Raw genomic sequence first — 18,404 nt, forward strand, 5'->3', positions numbered from 1 at the left:
GTTTTAGTCCACAGCTAAATTGAGCATAAGGCATACATAGGGACTTCCCATAACCCTCCCACCTCCCTACCCCACATGACATTCCTCATTATCAAAACCCCCCACTGGACTTTTACATTTGTTACAACTGAGGAATCTACAATGAAACATCATTTTCTCCTAAAGTCTACAGCTTACATTAAGGATTACTCTTGATGTTGTATATTTTAAATATGAGAACAATGTGTAATGATTTGTACTCATCACTACAGTTTCATATGAAATATTTTTACTGGTCTAAAAATCATGCTCCATTTATTATATTCCTTCTCAGTCACATACCATCTAATCTCTGGCAACTAGTTATTCTACTACTCTCTCTCTCTCTCTCTCTCTTTCTCTCTCTCTCTCTATATATATATATATACTTTAAAGATTTATTTATTTATGCATACAGAACTGGGGTATAGGATAGAAGTGCAGGACGGTGAGAGGATTCACCAGAAACAGAATGGGAGCAGAACAGGCAGATTAACATAGTACACTGCGGAGGGGAGCAGCAGGCGGGTCAGGAGAGGTCTGCACTTTAACCCGTTGTGCCAAGGGAGGGCCCTGTCTCTATAATTTTATCTCCTCCAGAATGTCATAAAGTTGGAATCATATAGCACAGTCTTTTTAGATTGACTTCTTTCACTTAGTAATATGCATTTAGGTTCCTTCATGTCTTTTCATTACTTGTTAATTCATTTCATTTTAGGATTGGTGAATAATATTTTGTTGATGTACCACAGCCTTTTTAGCACTCACCTAATGAAGAATATATGGTTGTTTCCAAGTTTTGGCAGGGATGGGTCTTTTAAGGTCCACTTTATTTAAGATAGAATAGAACTTGTAAAGGCACAAATGAATGAGATGAAGGCCCTTTTGTAAACCTGTAAATGGCTTATGAAGTATGGGAGGAGGAGTATAGGCACAGACAAAAAAAGACTCATCCTTTACTTGGGAGGATCTTTTCAAAACCACAATGTGGATTCTGTTACTTTGGTGGTACTTCTACCTTGATAATGTGTCATCTAGTCAATCTTGTCTGGAAACACATGTAAAAGTATCCTATTTGTATATGTTTCACAGCTTATTGGGTTAATTTTATTAATATACTTAAAAAGAAAAAGTCTTCTTCAGGATGATTTTAAGTTACATGTTGTATTATGAAAATTGAATAATTAAAAAAAAGAATAACTTTTGGGAGGGAGTAGTGAGGCCACCTTATGACACAAAGAATTATGTGGTTTTGGTTTTTGGCGAGAACTCCATTGCATATTTTGAACAGGGGCCCAAATTTGGAGGTTGATGTTGGTAAGGTGATATTCTATTCAATTTAGAGTAATGCTAATAAGTCACTCTTCATTTAGAGTAATCTAAATAGTAATACTAAAAAAATACTCTGAAAGCACAGTCTACTGCTTCCTTGATAGGAAAACAATTATTGTTCCTCTTCAATACTTTATGAACTAAGTGGGATTTACATGACAAATGCAGTTTTGCCTTTAGCAAGTCTGTGATCAGTCAGGTCAATATTTCACTTAAAAAAATCTAAAGGCACCCTTTCCTTCCCTGACAGACTTTATCTCTTGATGTAATAAACATTGGCTGGTTTTATAATTATTTTCTCTTCAACACACTTCAGTTACTGATGAATTCTATCAGTAACTATTTCCCAGAGAAATTGCATTGTTCACAACTTGGAGACCTATCATTTTATTTCAGTTTGTGAAGGCATTTAGAAAAGTGTAAGCTCTTATATTAATGCCAGCTATCATTATTCTATTTTTTATTCCCCCCTCCTTTTTAATCAGGACAATAACACAGCTGCACATGGGGATTCTATTGTGTACTTTCTCATGTCATGTGGAGAAAGAAAAATACACAATTTCACTTACATGTAGAAGAAAAAGAAATAAAACAAAACACAAAAAACAAACTCTTAAATTCTGACAACAAAATGGTGCTTGCCAAGAAGGGGAATGAGGTATCAGAAAAACTGGCAAAGGAAGGGGCCACTAGAATGATGGGTACAATATGTCACCTCAGGAATAAAATTATATTCTAGAGCTCTTAACAACTTTGACTCATCAATCTCAAATTCAGGAATGAATCCTAATTAAACAGTTCTGCAGAAGAAAAAAAAAATATCTCTGCCCTTATGCTCAGTGATTATGGGATTATCTTCAATTGGGGGGGAACTCAACTCAAATAAGCTAATTATATGTTTAACATTATGGAAATTCTTTTATAACCAGATATATGAGGAAATATTATTAATGATAGTTGAAATAAAAATTGGAAACAAGGGGCCCTCCTTGGTGGCGCAGTGGGTTAAAGCACAGCACCAAGAAGGTAAAGCCACTTCAGCATGAGTTAGATCCCCGCCCGCCCTGGAGGTGACCCACATGGCGCAGCCCACTGACACGCCCACTGCTCCCCTCCACAGTGTTCTTCATAGATCTGCCTGTTCTGCTCCCCACTCTGTCTCTGGTGAATCTTCTCATTGCTCCTGCACCTCTAGCCTGTACCCTGGTCTGTATGCATAAATAAATATATAAATCTTTAAGAAAAAAAATTAGAAACATGATTATGTTAGATCATGTGGGAAAGCATTGTATGAATTGAGCCACTTCTACAAACTATAATATGAATAAGCCTATAGAAATAAAACTGTGACATTGGAATTTGGAGAGGGTTAGGGAGATGGACTTGATCATATTATTCATTATTGAAATGTTTCTCAATATTGATGTGGGTCTTGTCAATGATTGAAAAATTGAAGCCTTGTAGACCTTTATCCCAAAGAATATCACAAAGTTTTGTGTTAGGGCAAATTTATAAACAAACTTCAAATAGGAACACCAAAGGCTTCATCACATTCAAAGCATACTTGTTGTTCTTTGTTTGTGGCTGAGGATTATGAATCACTTGCCCTCTAGTGGCTTCAAGTTGGAAACAAATATTGTAATTTTAATTCTCCTCTTTTTAAAAATGTTATCATAAAGCATACTTTGTTTAGTCCTTTTCATTCTAAACCTGCCATTTGTAGCTTAGCTTAAAATTTGTAAGATTCATCAAGGTAGAGTAGCATAAAATGGGAGTCTGGATTTTACAATGGAAAGATCTCAGGCACATTCATCACTTTGCCTTCCTCAACTACTAAATGGGGATTAAATAGTACTACTTGTAGTGTTCTTTGGACACTGAAAAATGTAGGAATGTGCACCATACCATTAGTGTACAGTGTGGGAAGTGCTATTATCAATTGTTATTCTTTCAGTACTGAGTCTAGTGTGGTAAGTGTTGAGCTTGGTGCTAAAGATGAACAAAGAACTATAAGTAGACCTTTAAGGGGTTTTCAATTGCTTGCAGAGATTAAGTATGTTTCCATACAAAACCAGTGAAAATATATTGTAAGTAGACATGTTAAAAAAAGTTGATAAAACTATTGCTATATTTTGTGTCTGCATTATTAGTATGCATCTAGTAATGGATAATAACACTTAAAAGTTTGACAATATCTTTTCATTTAGTGATACATAGTATGATGATGCATTTTGCAACTAGTGGGGTCCCAAATTCAATGAAGTTTGGGAGTATATAGTAGTAACATGCAACATTTGAAAATATTAACCATGGATCAAGTAAAAGGTGGACTGGGATATAAACACTATCAGACATAATCTTTAGGTGAAGTTTACCACATTTGGAAAATGGAAAAATCACGGGAGAAGGCAAAGCATCTTAAGGAAATGAGGTGATAAAAGACCACCCCCCCAAATCACGCTTGAGCTAAGCTGCTAAATCTGGAGAGCAGATTTGGAGAAATCCCAAGAAGAAGGATTGGGTTGCATGACAGAAAACGCTGCCAGTGTGACATTCTGCTTGGAGAAGTAGTGGTATGATACAGTTACCTGCATGGCCTTTTAGAATTTGTTCCTTTAAATACTATTAACTAACCTTAATCAATCAATCAATTTACTGACCAAACTACAGAATCTAAGCATTTCCTCTGTGTTTCCACAAACTTCCTTTTTCGGTTCCAGGATCCAGTCCAGTATTGCTCACTAAAACCTTTAGAGCAAACATTTATTTTATTTTGTTTTTTATGAAAATGACACAACATGTTCTAGGAAACAGCTGATTCCCAGACAATGACAAATAATAGAATTTCCTAAGTAGGGACCTATCCGCGTAAGTACACGCTCAACTACAAAGTTCCCTTAAGTAGAAACTTAAAGTTGGAAGTAGAATACACTCTTCAAGGCAAAAACAGCTGTAATGTATTTTCTAAATCTCTGAAAAAATAGCCTAAAGATGCCTTTTGTCTTGATTCAGTCTAAGCCATCTCATTTCATAGTTTTTCTATAAATGACAAATGCTAATGGAGTGAACCAAAGGTACAGTCCAAAACTGCTATTTCATATTTAGGGCGAGTTGAATGGTTCTTTTCCAGTTTCACCTGACAAATATAACATGAACACAAAGTGACATGGAAAAGCTATAATCTATTGAACCTGGTAAATGTGAGTTGTAAGTAATTGCAGTTCCTTCTTAGTCTCATTTGCTGTTCAACCATTTCTCATTATATGATTCCTTAAAGTCAACCTGATTCAGGAACAGATCAATACTAGGGAAACCCTTTTGTCTTCTTTTAGGGCATAAAAGTTAAAAGATGCTTAAGTCAATATTCCTTTTAATAATGTGTCTTACGGAAATGCCTGGGTTCCCCCTTCTTGTTATATAATTAATTGAGCTGCCTGCCACCCACAAGGTATAGTCATTCCTGCCTATAATTCTCCTTTGGCCTAATTGGCATTCTGTTTTCAGTCCTATTTGTCTTTAGATATTTCTTTTTCCCCCCCAATAGTGTTGGGCATGCTTTGTACTTAGTTTTATCTTTCTGTGCTTTTGCTTCTAAATGTCAGCATAATTTTTCTGCCTTATAATATTGGAGATGTTATAACCATCCATCAGCCCAATAGAAGAGCAGAAAAGATTAGATATCATTTATCTGTATTGGTTGTTCATTGTAATGACCCAGTGGACAACATGAACAGATAATCTGTTGCTTTGATGGAAACTAATTATTCTTAAGCATGACAGCATCGAAATAGCTTTTGTGACATTGTTTTTAAAAATGACGGCTACCTAGTCATTATTAGTGCAAGCAGAGGTTTAGTCGTACTCACTGAAGATTTCCCTACATAAGCAACACAACAGTTTGGATCTTTTATTGCCACTTTATGGGAAAAGCAGAACTAAAATTTAAGAACTTTAAAATTTCACCTGACAATCAATTGTAAGGACTATCTAATAAAAATGTCTTAATATGAAATAATTTACCATTCTCTAGAGTAAAGCAAAAGTACAATGGGAAGATAATTGTCCCAGGAGGGGGTTAATATAGCTTGATTCTTATTTTGCCACTAGAAAATTATTTTATTTCTCCATAGAGTTTGGAGAATAAAGTTGCCATGAATTAAAATTCATTTCTGATGGAATTGCCTAAGTGAAAAGCAAAATACTATGGCTAATTCTTAAAATAATATAATTTATTTGCACAAATAGGAAAGTTTTGTTTCATGTAGATTTATGCACAAAGCTTGAAAAAATAAAGTACACTAATACATTAGTATTGTTTTATATATTATTTGTAAAATGCTTTAGAAAGCTTAATCACTACTCCAAAATAGTATTTGTATTACTAGCACTGATAGTAACCAAATCAAGATTTATAGATGATTGCTGGGTGATAGCAGAAACATATTTTCAGTGTGCCTTGGTTTGGGGATAAAAACAAATTAAGTAACTTATGCCAAATGTTTCCCTTTGTAATCATAGTTCTTTTAAAAGCTTTAAGCTTGGGGATGCTTTAGATGATGATAGACCATGACTAATATGTGGAAATATATTAAACAAATTTATAACTACAAAAGTATCACTTATTGATAAATATATATATATATATATATATATATATATATATATATATATATATATATATATATATATATATATATAGAGAGAGAGAGAGAGAGTAGAATAAAAAAAATATGTCCTGCCTCCTACTTGTTTTCCTTTCCTGAATCCTATTCTCTTCCTTAGAGAGTTGCTAACATTTAGATGGGTAATTTTGTAGGCTTTTTTCCAAGCACTTATGTATACACACACACACACACATACACCCCACAATTCTGGATTGTTTTATGGATATTCTATAGACTATTCTGTAACTTGCTTTTTTCACTTAAAAGTATGGTTTGAGTACCATTTCAAGTGCATATTTATGACTCTTCTTTTTCAAACTGCCATGACTATTTTTAACTATTATATCGCTGTATGAAATTATGTTTGCTTCTTCTGTTGCTCTCCATTTTAGGTACCCTCCTTCACACTCAGATAAACAGGGGATAAAACTTCTGTTTGAGCCTCAGCTAGGTAGATGGCTGACTTGGATTGGCCCTGTCTGACCATATCCAAAAGAGGAAGCTTATACAACGCTTAGAGAGGTTGTGAACACCTGTTTTAATGGAGATATGGGTGGGACTCTGGTTGTAACACAAAGAAGCAGGCCACCTTTCTGTGCTTAGGTTTGCTCCTAAAAGTGGGAGCCAGGATAGATTGGGCCAGATTTGGCCTTGATGCCCAGCTAAACTTAATTCCTTGGTTTTTGTTTTCTCAGCTGAAAACTGCATTTTGACAGGGACTAATTCTCCTGGGGATTAGTTATAATTGTGTGCTATTGACAGACTTCTAAAACTTTAAGTGTGAATACTCAGGTCTATTTTTACTGATAGTGACCACATGCCTTTGTCCTAGCAAACAATGCTTGGTATACCACTAAGTGTGGAGATGAAAGTGTGCTGACCAACAGGGAGAGAAACAGGCATCATAATCCTCCGTGGTCACCAGCAAAGCTGCACTGGAAGAATGACTGCAATTACTACTTGTTATTGCAACCTCATTGATAATAGTAGATATCCTTAACTATCCTCTGAAACTTTCAGTCCACTCTCGAATCTACCAGATGGTGCTTGTCAACAGGTGTGCTTTGATCACATTTACTTTCAAAATGATGAGTTCAAGCATCATAAAAATTATAATCCTAGCAGCTAGTATTCATGAGTGCTCATTATGTGTCAGACACTGTTCTGAGTACTTTAAACATCTCTTATGACAACCTTATAAAACAGTTTACAGATGGGGAAGCTGAGACTCAGGGAGGGCAAGGAACTTGTCCAGAGGCATGGCGTTACAGCTTTGCAATGCAACTGGAGTGCAAATTTCCACTCAAGAAATGAAAGTGAGAAGGTTGTTGAAGAGTTACAGAATTATAAAAAGGCCAGAAATTTAACCAGCTCTCAAAGCAGTGAAAGAGTGGGACACAGGCTGATGATAAATAATCTCTTCCAATGAAAGACCTGTGAGAAGTCTTGGCATGCGAGTGGTTCCTGTTTCTCAAGCACACTCACGGTGCAGCCTATTGTAATCAGCTCTTTAAAAATATATAAACAAAGCAATTCCTTATATTCTTTCTGTAGCCACAGATCATTCACACTGGCTTTTGCAAAGCTCCTGCTCTGGTAGACAGGCCCTGGTGTTGGAATCTGCAAAGTTGATGATTAGTTAAAACAGTCTGGACTGCAGCCACAGGACATCTTGTAGCACAATCAAGCACCACTTCATCATGCTTGGTGACAGCAGTTTTCCCGCTAAGTTTCCATCAGGAGCAAGAAGCCAGAGCACAGCTCAGCAGCTAATTAGACAAGGCAACATACAAGGCTAGTACATGCCAACTTCAATAGGCTGGAGTAGTGGATCTGTCAATCGAATCTGTCTTGTCCTCTGTGCTTTATACCCATTACTGTACTGGTTGAACATTAACACTTGGAAATCTGCTGATTTTCTCTAATATCCTGGCCCATGCAGAGAAGGAGTTGAAAAGGAACTGTATGTCTTTAAGGTAGTTCCATGCTTCATTATCCTCAAAAGCATCAATCTTCAGCTCATTGTTGAAGAAGCATCGCCAAGATGTGGAAATGTTGAGAGGATGGGTGGAATTGCAGTGTATGGACTTTTTAGGGTCTTCACTTCAATTTCCTCCTTTGCCTGTGATGTTTGTTTAGAAAAAAAGTCAAAGGCCTAAAAAAAAAAAAAAGAAAGAAAAGGAAAGAGTTTCATTCTTGAGACAAAAGTCAAGAAATTGCATGTTTCCTTTCCACTTGCTTCCTTATACCCTAACAATTAAGGCTTGAAAGAAAACCTTAGATTGGTCTGTGTTTGTAACAAATTGTCAAAATACACTCCAAAAAGTATGTAAGTGAATATATGGAATAAAAAGACAATGTAAAATTTATTTAAACATGCATCTGTAGCAACAGCAGAGGCAGCAAACAACAGAGAATCAAATATATTTCATATCAGGATGGAATATATTTTTGACTATATAAGCAATTAATCTACACAATGTGACAGTCCTAAAAGTGTCAGTTGTGTGTATGTTTATGTTTTCAATGAAACCCTCAAATCCCTTTCCACTAGCTGTGTAAGAATCAGCAACTGTGAAATCTTAGAGGAGACTTGTGAGTCAACTTGTTTGTTCCTGTCACTTCAGAGTGGGAAACTGAATCCCGGAGTAGAAATATCTGTTACCATTGCACTTTCCTGATTGGGTACCCACTACTTTTTCTACAACATAGAGCTGTCCACTTTTTCTACAACACAGAGCTGTGCTGGTACAGGAATTCAAGAGTAGAACTATTTCTCGAGCTAGGACACTTGGAGCCAAATCAACCCCAGAATCTTGCAATCTAGACACAGTAACTAAAAGGGTAGACTCTAGTCTATAGAAAATATTGAATTGTATATTTTTGAGAGTGAGGAACTGTCATCCTCACTCACTTTCAGGGAAAAAAATTCAGAGGGCCCTTTTTGGTGGTGCGGTGGGTTAAAGCACAGCACTATGAAGCGATCCTCAGCCACTGCAGCATGAATTCAATTCCCGGCCAGGGCGGTGACCCGTGTGGTGCAGCAGACCTCAGTAGTGTGTTTCAGTAGATTATCTGTTCTGTTCCCCACTCCGTCTCTGGTGAATCCTCTCACCACCACTGCACCTCTGGCTTGTACCCCAGTTCTTATATGCATAAATAAATAAATAAATAAATCTTTAAAAAAAACTCAGAGGTGAAGCATGATGTGCTGTATTGATTTGTATACAGTTCTTCTGTGTTGCACAGAAGTGACTCCAATCAGAATGAGAAGCAATATGATATGGTAATTTGCTGTCACCTGATATTGTTTGATAACTAATAGTGACAGAAACCACACTGAAAATAGACATTGGGGACATAGTTCCTGGATCCAGTTTCTTATTCAGGTAGCTAGGTTTCCAATCATCCTCAGGCACTATTTTGGGGGTCTCAGGTCCTTAAATGTAAAGTGAGTGACATAAAGTGAACTTCTAGCCATGGTGGTCTGATTTTAGCGGTTTTAATATTGTAGCTGTGAAATATTCTTTGCTTTTATTGTTTAGTTGAATTCTCTTGTGTATTTGGGACTCGACTCATTGTAGACTAACTAGCACTGCTTCATATGTCTGCAGGCATGACTCCTCACCAGGACAAGTTAAAAAAAAAAAAAAGAATGTGTTATTCATAGTCATAGGTTGCACCGAGACACGAGCACACTGACTGTCACAATGGAGAAAAAAATGTCTTAAGATGCTAACCTCACATAGGTAGCAGAGAGGTAGACAAATTCTGCCACGGCTGATCCCGAAGTTGTATATTAAATATATATTTAGTAAAAGCGAGTGGAGGACTGTGTGAAGGGTGAAGGCTAAATGAGGTGAGGTGGACAGACATGGGAAGTAAAAGCAAAAGAACTGACTATTATCTCAAGACCTGAAGGGAGAGGTTGCACACAGGTTTTGCTTTTGTTTATTAATTTTTGTTTTATTTTTTTCTCTGTCTGTTTGTTTTTTAGCCCACACAGTGTTACCTGGGGCAGTATTTCTTAGAAAAACAACAACAACCTAACAGAATAAACTGCCAGTGTGGGAAAAGTTCATATTTCTGGCCCCTCTTGAAAACATAATAAGGTTTGACAACCCTGAGTCCTGAATTTCAGCTTGACTGTCAGCCACTAGCTGTAGGTGTGAACTGTCTACCATGTGTAGATGATTTATTGTGCTCCTGTTTTCATAGAACCCCAACTTCCAACACAGAGGTCTCGTGTATGTTGCCAATGACCATTGGCCTTGGAATGTTATTTTCTTTTTTTAAAGATTTATTTATTTATGCATACAAGAATTGGGGTACAGGCCAGAGGTTATGGGGGGTGAGAAGATTCTCTAGAGACAGAGTGGGGAACTGAAAAGGCAGATTGACTGAAATATATTGCTGAGGGGAGCAGCGGGCAACACAGGAGAGGTCTGCTGCGCCATGTGGGTCAGCTCCCTGGCTGGGGATTGAACTTGTGCTGCTGTGGCTGCCAATGGTTAACCCCTTACACCACCAGGGAGGCCCTGGAATGTTATTTTCATGTAGTAGATTTGAGGTAAAAATAATTTATTACTTATGTCCATGTTCCCATTGCAAGCAGGAAACTAAAGCTAGACAAGTGGGACCTTCTTATACCTGTGTGCTATAAGTGTTGATGTTATGTGCCTTTCTCCTGCAAATAGCTCTGTCCTTGTCATAAGTAGTCAGGGAAAAAAAAAAAAAAGATCTGGTTGAAGTAGAAAAGTACAAAGTATAAAATACTAGCTGACATCCTATTCCATGTCCAAATTGATTGTGATCCCTTAACTGGCTTGAAGAAATCAGGACTAGAATTGTGAGGTTCTTCCTAATTTTGTAGGTGTTGTTTGGGGGGAGAAAGTGCAGAGAGGTGGCAGGCAAGATGCTAATGTGGGAGTGAATCCTTCCTCTGGTCTCTTGCCTGAAAGCCAACTAACCAAATATGCCAAAGAAAGACATTGTGGTGAATTTTCCAGTGCAGCTACTATCTGTAAGCCAGCTTGATCTAATTGTTTGTGGTCCCAGTTTAACCTAGAAATCTCTGTAGAGAGATTTGGGGTTTGGGGTTTGGGGTTTGCTTTTGCAAATTCTGAGGGCATTGGGAAAACCTAGAAAGACTTTTGCAGTGACCTTTATTCATTACTTCTTAGATTAGATGCATCATAGTAACTGACCTGGAGTTATTTTTCATTCCAGAAGGAATATCTTAATGGTTAATTAAATCTGAGTCTTGAACTATGCTTTTGTTCTTGCATGACCTTTTTATTCTCACCTTTTATGTTCTTCAATTCTTTAATTAATGAGATTATGAAAATTTCAAAGGAACTATACAAATGTGGCACCATTAAACTGCTAGTATAGACATGAAATTGGATTATGAAATTGGGAATAAAGACAAGTCATAGCACTTAATATTAAGTGCAATTTTGATCTATTTTATTTTCAACTGCTTATTTTTTCCCTCAAAAAAAAAAAAAACCCAAATCTGGATACATCAGTAAAGAGTGAAATTATTAAATAAGAGTAGAAAATGGCATCTTTTTTGGTTCTCTTGTGAAAACACATAACATAGCTTGTGTGTGTGTGTGTGTGTGTGTGTACCGGTAAAACTTGATAGAGTATTTAGGTGGGAAAAAGTCAAGCTCAGTACTCAGATAAACATGCCGACATTTCAGTGTTCACCCGGTGCTTAGCCCTCTTGGTTGGGAAACAACATGAGAACAGCCTTTGTTTTTATATTCTTGTTCATTACTGGTGGGCCTTTAGCCAACATGAAAATGCTGTCAGAACAACTTCAGAATTCAGACAAAGAATCACGTCAGTTCTTATTTTAGGCGAACTGGTTCGGCCATTCTTCCTTCAGAGAAGCAGGGTGGGTTTCCCCTGTTCAGCTTAATTGAAAGGACTTGCTTCCACTTGAAAGATGTGGTAAACATCTGGCAAAGTGAGGAGAGTTTGGAACTATGTAGAAATCTTGGAAGAGACCAGGAGCCAAAGGCATAACTAGCTAGATTCAGGGCCAGGGTCACTGGTTTCATGCCTGACTCTTCCATTCATTTGACTTTGACCTTGGATGTGACTTGGTTATGTGTTTCCCCTCTGTTGAATGGGAATGATGAGATGATGAGTCACATTTACCAATGGGACAATTAATTATGAATAACCAAAAAGCACTTTGTAAGCAAGGGCTGCCACAGGGGCTCAGTTATGCTAACGTAGTTGGAAAATGTTTGGCAGTGTACAAATTTCGAGGTACTAACAACATATTATAAGTCTTATTGCATGTTCTTCCACAATTCCAAGATAATTGTAAGTCTTTATTATTAAATGCACTCTATGGTGGGATAAGGAGTGCAGAACAGTAGGTAAGACTAAAAACATTGAAAGAGATGTTCATTCATTCACTCAATATATTTTTATTGAGCATTCTATTATCTATGCGCTGGGTAGAAATAGTAATAAGATACACACAATATTTCTCTTTATGAAGCTCACTGTCTAGGGAGCAAGCTCTGCTCATGGAGGTATGAGCAAATAAGAGGTATGAGTAGGACCTTTGGTGTCTCAATATTTATGTCAGAAAGCTGGAGAGGATACCCACCCCCAGGCTCATACTTAGAGTAAATGAATATTTCCTATAAAGTTCTTAGTATAGTGAGACCAGCATGATATTTATTGTAATATAGAGTCTCTTTATTTGAAATGTATTTTAAAAATTAGATCTTTCTGTAATTAATCATTGGGAAACTTTTTTTTTTAACTTTAGAAAGACTTTATAATTTGAGATAGGTTTGAAAAAATGAAGAATCAGGCATTTTGGTAACCTGTTAAACAATGTTAGCTCTATGCACAGGGCCAAAGAGACATCACAGTCATAGAAGAAAGAAGAGCTGGGGTCTAGTCTTGGTGCTACTATAGTTTCCCTGTGAAATCTTGGAAAACTCACTTGCTGGGCTTCAGTTTCTTCATTGACAAAGTAGGTTAGTGGTGAGAGTTATATTTGTAGTTTGTGCTAATTCTAAATGGACGATTCCTCATAATAAGTTGTATTGAGCAGTAGTATTCAACAAAATTCTATGAATACAAGAGAATTAACTAATGCTAATTTCTTTTAATTAGGTACCAAGCCATGGTTCTATGCTAATAAGCATCTTTTATTGGTATAGGAACAGAATAATAGTATAAATAGAGTAGACCTAATTCTTAATAGAAAGATGTGTGTACGTGTATGTGTTTAAACATCCATATATCAGTGTTGTTGATTGCTTTGTACAGTATTAATTAAGAAAATTGGTAAGCAAACCAGACCATTAAGAATATGCCCAAACAGAAGGGTAAGTAGGCATAGAACCCTTGAGTGACTAAAAATCAACTTTTTTAAAATAGGCAAGACCCTAATGCAGCCCTTGTATAGATAGACCAGTTATTCTCGAAACACAGTCCAGGACTAGCATAGTGAGGAAGCTTATTAGAAATGCAAATAACTGGGCTACATACTGGACCTATTACATAAGAAACTGAGTGTGGGACCCAACAGCCTATTTAACAAATTCTCCAAGTAATTCTAATTCTAAACCACTGAATATACTTTTGTTCAGAATAGTGGTAAAAACTGAGTAAAGAGTAGCAAGAGAGAAAAACATTTGAGATTAATTCACTCATTCATGTATTTACTAAGCATCTATTATGTGGAAAGCACACTGACTGCTTCTATAGGGAGATCCTAGTTAAACTGTGAAGTAAGATGCAACAGTGTTATAATTGACAACTAGGAGCCTCCTGAAAAAGAGGACCATCAAAAGTTAAACTTTCAGGGCCCTCTCTGGTGGCGCAACGGGTTAATGCACTGCAAAAGAAGCTTGAGCCACTTCTGCATGAGTTCCATACCCACCTGCCCAGGGGGAGATCCACATGGCGTGGCAGACCTTGCCTGACCCTCCCGCTGCTCCCCTCAGCAGTGTACTTCGTTGATCTGTCCGTTGATCTGCCTGTTCTGCTCCCAACTCTGTCCCTGGTGAATTCTCTGACCCTCCGCATCTCTGGCCTGTATCCCAGTTCTGTATGAATAAATAAATCTTTAAAAAAAAAAAAAGTTAAACTTTCAAATCCTGGGCATACTACCTCTACTCTCTGGATCACAGTTTCTTCTGAGCCAGATGATATACACTCTTCCAGAGGGTAGAGAATATCAAAATCATCTAGATATTATTGAAAGCAAGAAATCATCTTTCCTGCCTAATCTTGAGAATATAGTGTATGCCCTCCATGAGCTGGGATAGGGAAAACAAAAGTAAACAGGAAAACTAAAAAAACAAAAGACAGCTGGATTAGTTGCCTTGAGGTGATCTTGACCACAATCAGGAATGACCTCAGGAAAGTAAACTGGGTGAATAACAGCAGGTGAAGAGTTTTAAAGGTCAGGCGGAGTGGTCTGAGGAATAAGGCATTTATAGACTGAGAAGCTAGAGTTCCAAAGACCAAGGAGTAGACTCTCAGGGACTAAGTGCTTTGACTGGGTGGTGAATAAGAATGAGATATGAGTACATATAGGACTCTTCCAAGGATCTGATCTCCATTGTCTATTTTGTGCTCTTAGCTTCTGCGTGAGATAGGCGTGGGTGGGTGCTATTTCCCCATCTCATAAACAACACCAGGAAAACCAGCACCTTTGATTGGAGCAGGCTCAATCAGTCAACAAATATTTATTAAGTATCTGACATTGGTTCCCGACCTCCCTTTTTAAAAAATATTTGTCCTTCATTTGGCATAGTAGAGAAAGAAACACAATGAATTAAGGAAAAAATAAGGTTTTATTGCTTGTCTAATATCACTATGAAGAGCAGTAGGGACACAGGCTCAGGTACTTTTTCTTCTAAAAACAATTTATCACCATGACTCATTCTTGTCCTGCAAGGCAGCTCTTCCTGCTAGCGACTAGCTGTGAGGCTGGAGCAGGGTAAGGTGAGATCTTTATAATTAGGAAAGTTGGTTAAATAAAATGTTATTATTAGTCAATGTTCAATCGGGGGGGAAGTTTCAATACTGTTTTAATTTAAAAATAAAATATTCACAAGGATGAACTTCAAGACAAATACTATATGGTCTCACGTACATATGAAATCTAACACAAAACAAAACAAAAAACAAACCCAAGCATGTAGAAATAGGGAACATATTGGTGATTGACAGAGATGGGAGGTGAGAGGTGTGTAAATGAGAAAAGGGTAAAAAGGTACAAACTTTCAGTTGTAAAATGAGTAAGTCATAGGGACATAATATACAATGTGTGCCTATAGTTAATAATACTGTATTGCGTATTTGAAAGTTGCTAAGAGTGGATCTTAAAAGTTCTCATCACAAGAAAATAATTGTAACTGCGTGGTGATGAATGTTAACCAAACCTACTGCAGTAGTCATTTTGCAATATATACAAATACCGAACCATTATGTTGTACTCTTGAAACTAATATTATGTGCTGATTGTACCACAATTAAAAAAAACAACTAACCTAGACCTTCACAACAGAATTCAATATTGTTTGTTCCCCTCTGTTCAAAAAAAAGAAAAGAGAGGAAAAAAAGAGTTTTTAGTAATCAAAAGAGTGCAGATGGTTTTAGTATAACAGAATAGGGGGCAAGAAACCTTTGTTCTATTCCTACCTTTGCCAACCAGTGATGTGATAATTGACATGTCATTTAACTCTTTGGGCCCCATTTTCCTCCTCCTTGGAGTGAGCTCTTGGATTCCAGGTTTCACCAACAAACTGTGGCCAGAGTTCATATGTTGTGCAGTATGACGGTGGCTGCCATATTGTTGCCTGTGTTTCTAAGCTCCACAGAGCACATTGTGGGATGTAATATAAAATACCTTTGTGATCACCAAAGATATTATTAGTAACATGTTCAGGGGACAAAAGAAGGCAGAGGGACACAGCAGAAAAGTTACATGGGAACCAAGGAGGAGAAAAGAGCAATGCCCTAGGCTTGTTATTCTGATGATGAGGCATACAGCTTGCTGGCTTATAGCTAGCAGTGTATGTGAGCAAAAATTCAGTACTCTTTATATTGACCTTGCTGTCCTTCTCTTGATTCCAGTGATTTAAGAAAGAGACACTTATTCTTGTCAGTTTAGAGTTAACTGATTTGTATAATTAGTTGATTACATATTTTTTCTCAAATGAGAGGTTCTTCTCGATCATGAATAACATGCAAATGTTCTAGAGAAAGGTGAATGTTTGCTCCTGGATATGGGACATTTTTTAACATGGAAACCTAGTTAGTGAAATACTTTTGATTTACACTGTGAAAAGATTCCTCAAAAAACAAGCCTATTTTCCTCTATCTTTGTGTGTAATTTCCACTAATAAATATTTTTTATACTTTACATCTGTGTGGAAAAATTGCCTCCTACACAAACTCCACCTTCTAGCCAGGTCCAAACCTCTTACCACCAATGTTATCATTATACTTGGAATTCCAGCTGCCTTTAGTTATGAGGATTTCATGCAAATATGAACCAAAAGGAGCAAAAACATTAAACATTGCCATTTTTCCCTTCCCATTCCCCCAAGTTAAATGGCAGTTTATTCTGCAGGCTTTCAAACCACTCCCACAAAATTGGCAATCCAATACAATTGACACATTCATGCTAATCCACCCAGAAGTAAATACACTGTGGTAAAACTGTGACATTTGCAAAGACCCTAGCTCCCCAATTACGGAAGAATTAACTAGGGATATAAAGAGGGAGGGCCAAGTGTGATTCAGCATGGAGGGAAGTAGTCTTGCCATTCAGAGTCTAATCCTTAAGCGGAAACTTTCTATACATTTGAGAGCTTAAAAGAGACATGTGGCTTTCTTCGACATTTCCTTTAAGTGAAAACGTTATACCACATTTTGTTGGTTTTAACCTAAGAGCTGCCAAAATACCCCTAAGAGGGGCTGACTCCGGGATTTTTCTGGACTTTTGTAATACCAGCATGTGCTCAAACCCTTGTCAAGGAAGTAGACTCCATTGTATCTAAGATTAGTTAGATGTTCTTGGAAGGAAAGAGGGATTTAATCTGTTTTTGTTTTTCCCCGGAATGGGAGTCAGCGAAGCTGGATTTGAATCCCATACTTACCCTGTTACTAATGTCATTAGGAAGAAGCACGTGTTTGACACTGTACTAATTACTGTAGTTTTTATATGTATTTTCACCTTGCACTGACCCTGTGAGCAATGAAGGCAGTAGTCAGTTAGTCATGCCCCTTTTATAGATGAGGAAGCCGAGGCTCAGGAAGTTTGTTGCATATTATCTCACAGCAACCACTTCCCTCATGAGGCAAACAAGCCCAGGCAGAGGTCCAGAGAAGGTAGTGCTTTACCTGGCATCACACAGCAAGTCTGATGTGTGAAAGGGCATAATTAGTCTGGAATTTCCAGGCCATTGCTTAGGTCACTGGACCATGTTGTCTGGGTGCGTCCAGCCTGGCCTGGGAGGTGAGCCGCCTCGCATTTCATCCCCTAGGCCAGGAAACTGTTTCTGTGCACTGATTGGGTCAAAATGAGCACAACCACCATAGACAGGTAGTTGGGAGAGGAAATAAAACGCTAATGATGTTCTTTGCAGTTACAAGAGCATCTCCCGTCCCCATAAATGGATGGCTTGGATAGTCAACTCTGTAGTTGTAATAAATAAAGACTTTAATCTCTGATCCCAGTCCACCCACAGGCTTTAGGAAAATGCCTGACTGAGCAGACAGCTTCACAGATAACAGCCTGTGTCTGACCAGGAGGGGAAGAACATTCTGGAGGCGTAGGCCCTCTGGGAGAAAGCCTGGTCTGCTCCTAGATTGCAGGCAGCTTGGAGTCTGGACTCAGCTTTGCCAAGAGAGCATTGGACATCCAAAAACCAGAGCTTGGACTCGAGAGAAACATTTTTCTCTTCTTAACTGCATACTCAGATTATGATGAAATCAATTTTATTGAGCACATACTAAATCTTCTTCTCCAAAGATCTGATATTTGTTTTAAATATTTTAACTAATAATGGGAAAAGTTATTTTTTGAAGACAGGGCGGGAAAAGAAAAACTTGTGGAAAATAGTTATTGAAATTATACTTATTAAAAGCACCATTTATAAGTTTGAATTTCCTTAGCTTAGGAACAAAGGGTGCATTTTATACAATTCATTTTGTTTATAAATGATCGTATTTTGTGTGTCCCTGGATATGAAATGCCCCCCAAAAGCAAAAAATCAAAGAGAGAGGGAACAGGAATGTCTTTAGAAATAACTGTCTTTTTTTCTGAGAGATCTTACTATTTCACTCCACAAACTTAATTTATAAATTTATTTATTTATTTATTTTAAAGAT

Source organism: Condylura cristata, unplaced genomic scaffold (genome assembly GCF_000260355.1).
Source record: "Condylura cristata isolate star-nosed mole 26May11 unplaced genomic scaffold, ConCri1.0 scaffold00011, whole genome shotgun sequence".
In the NCBI taxonomy this organism is placed as follows: Eukaryota; Metazoa; Chordata; class Mammalia; order Eulipotyphla; family Talpidae; genus Condylura; species Condylura cristata.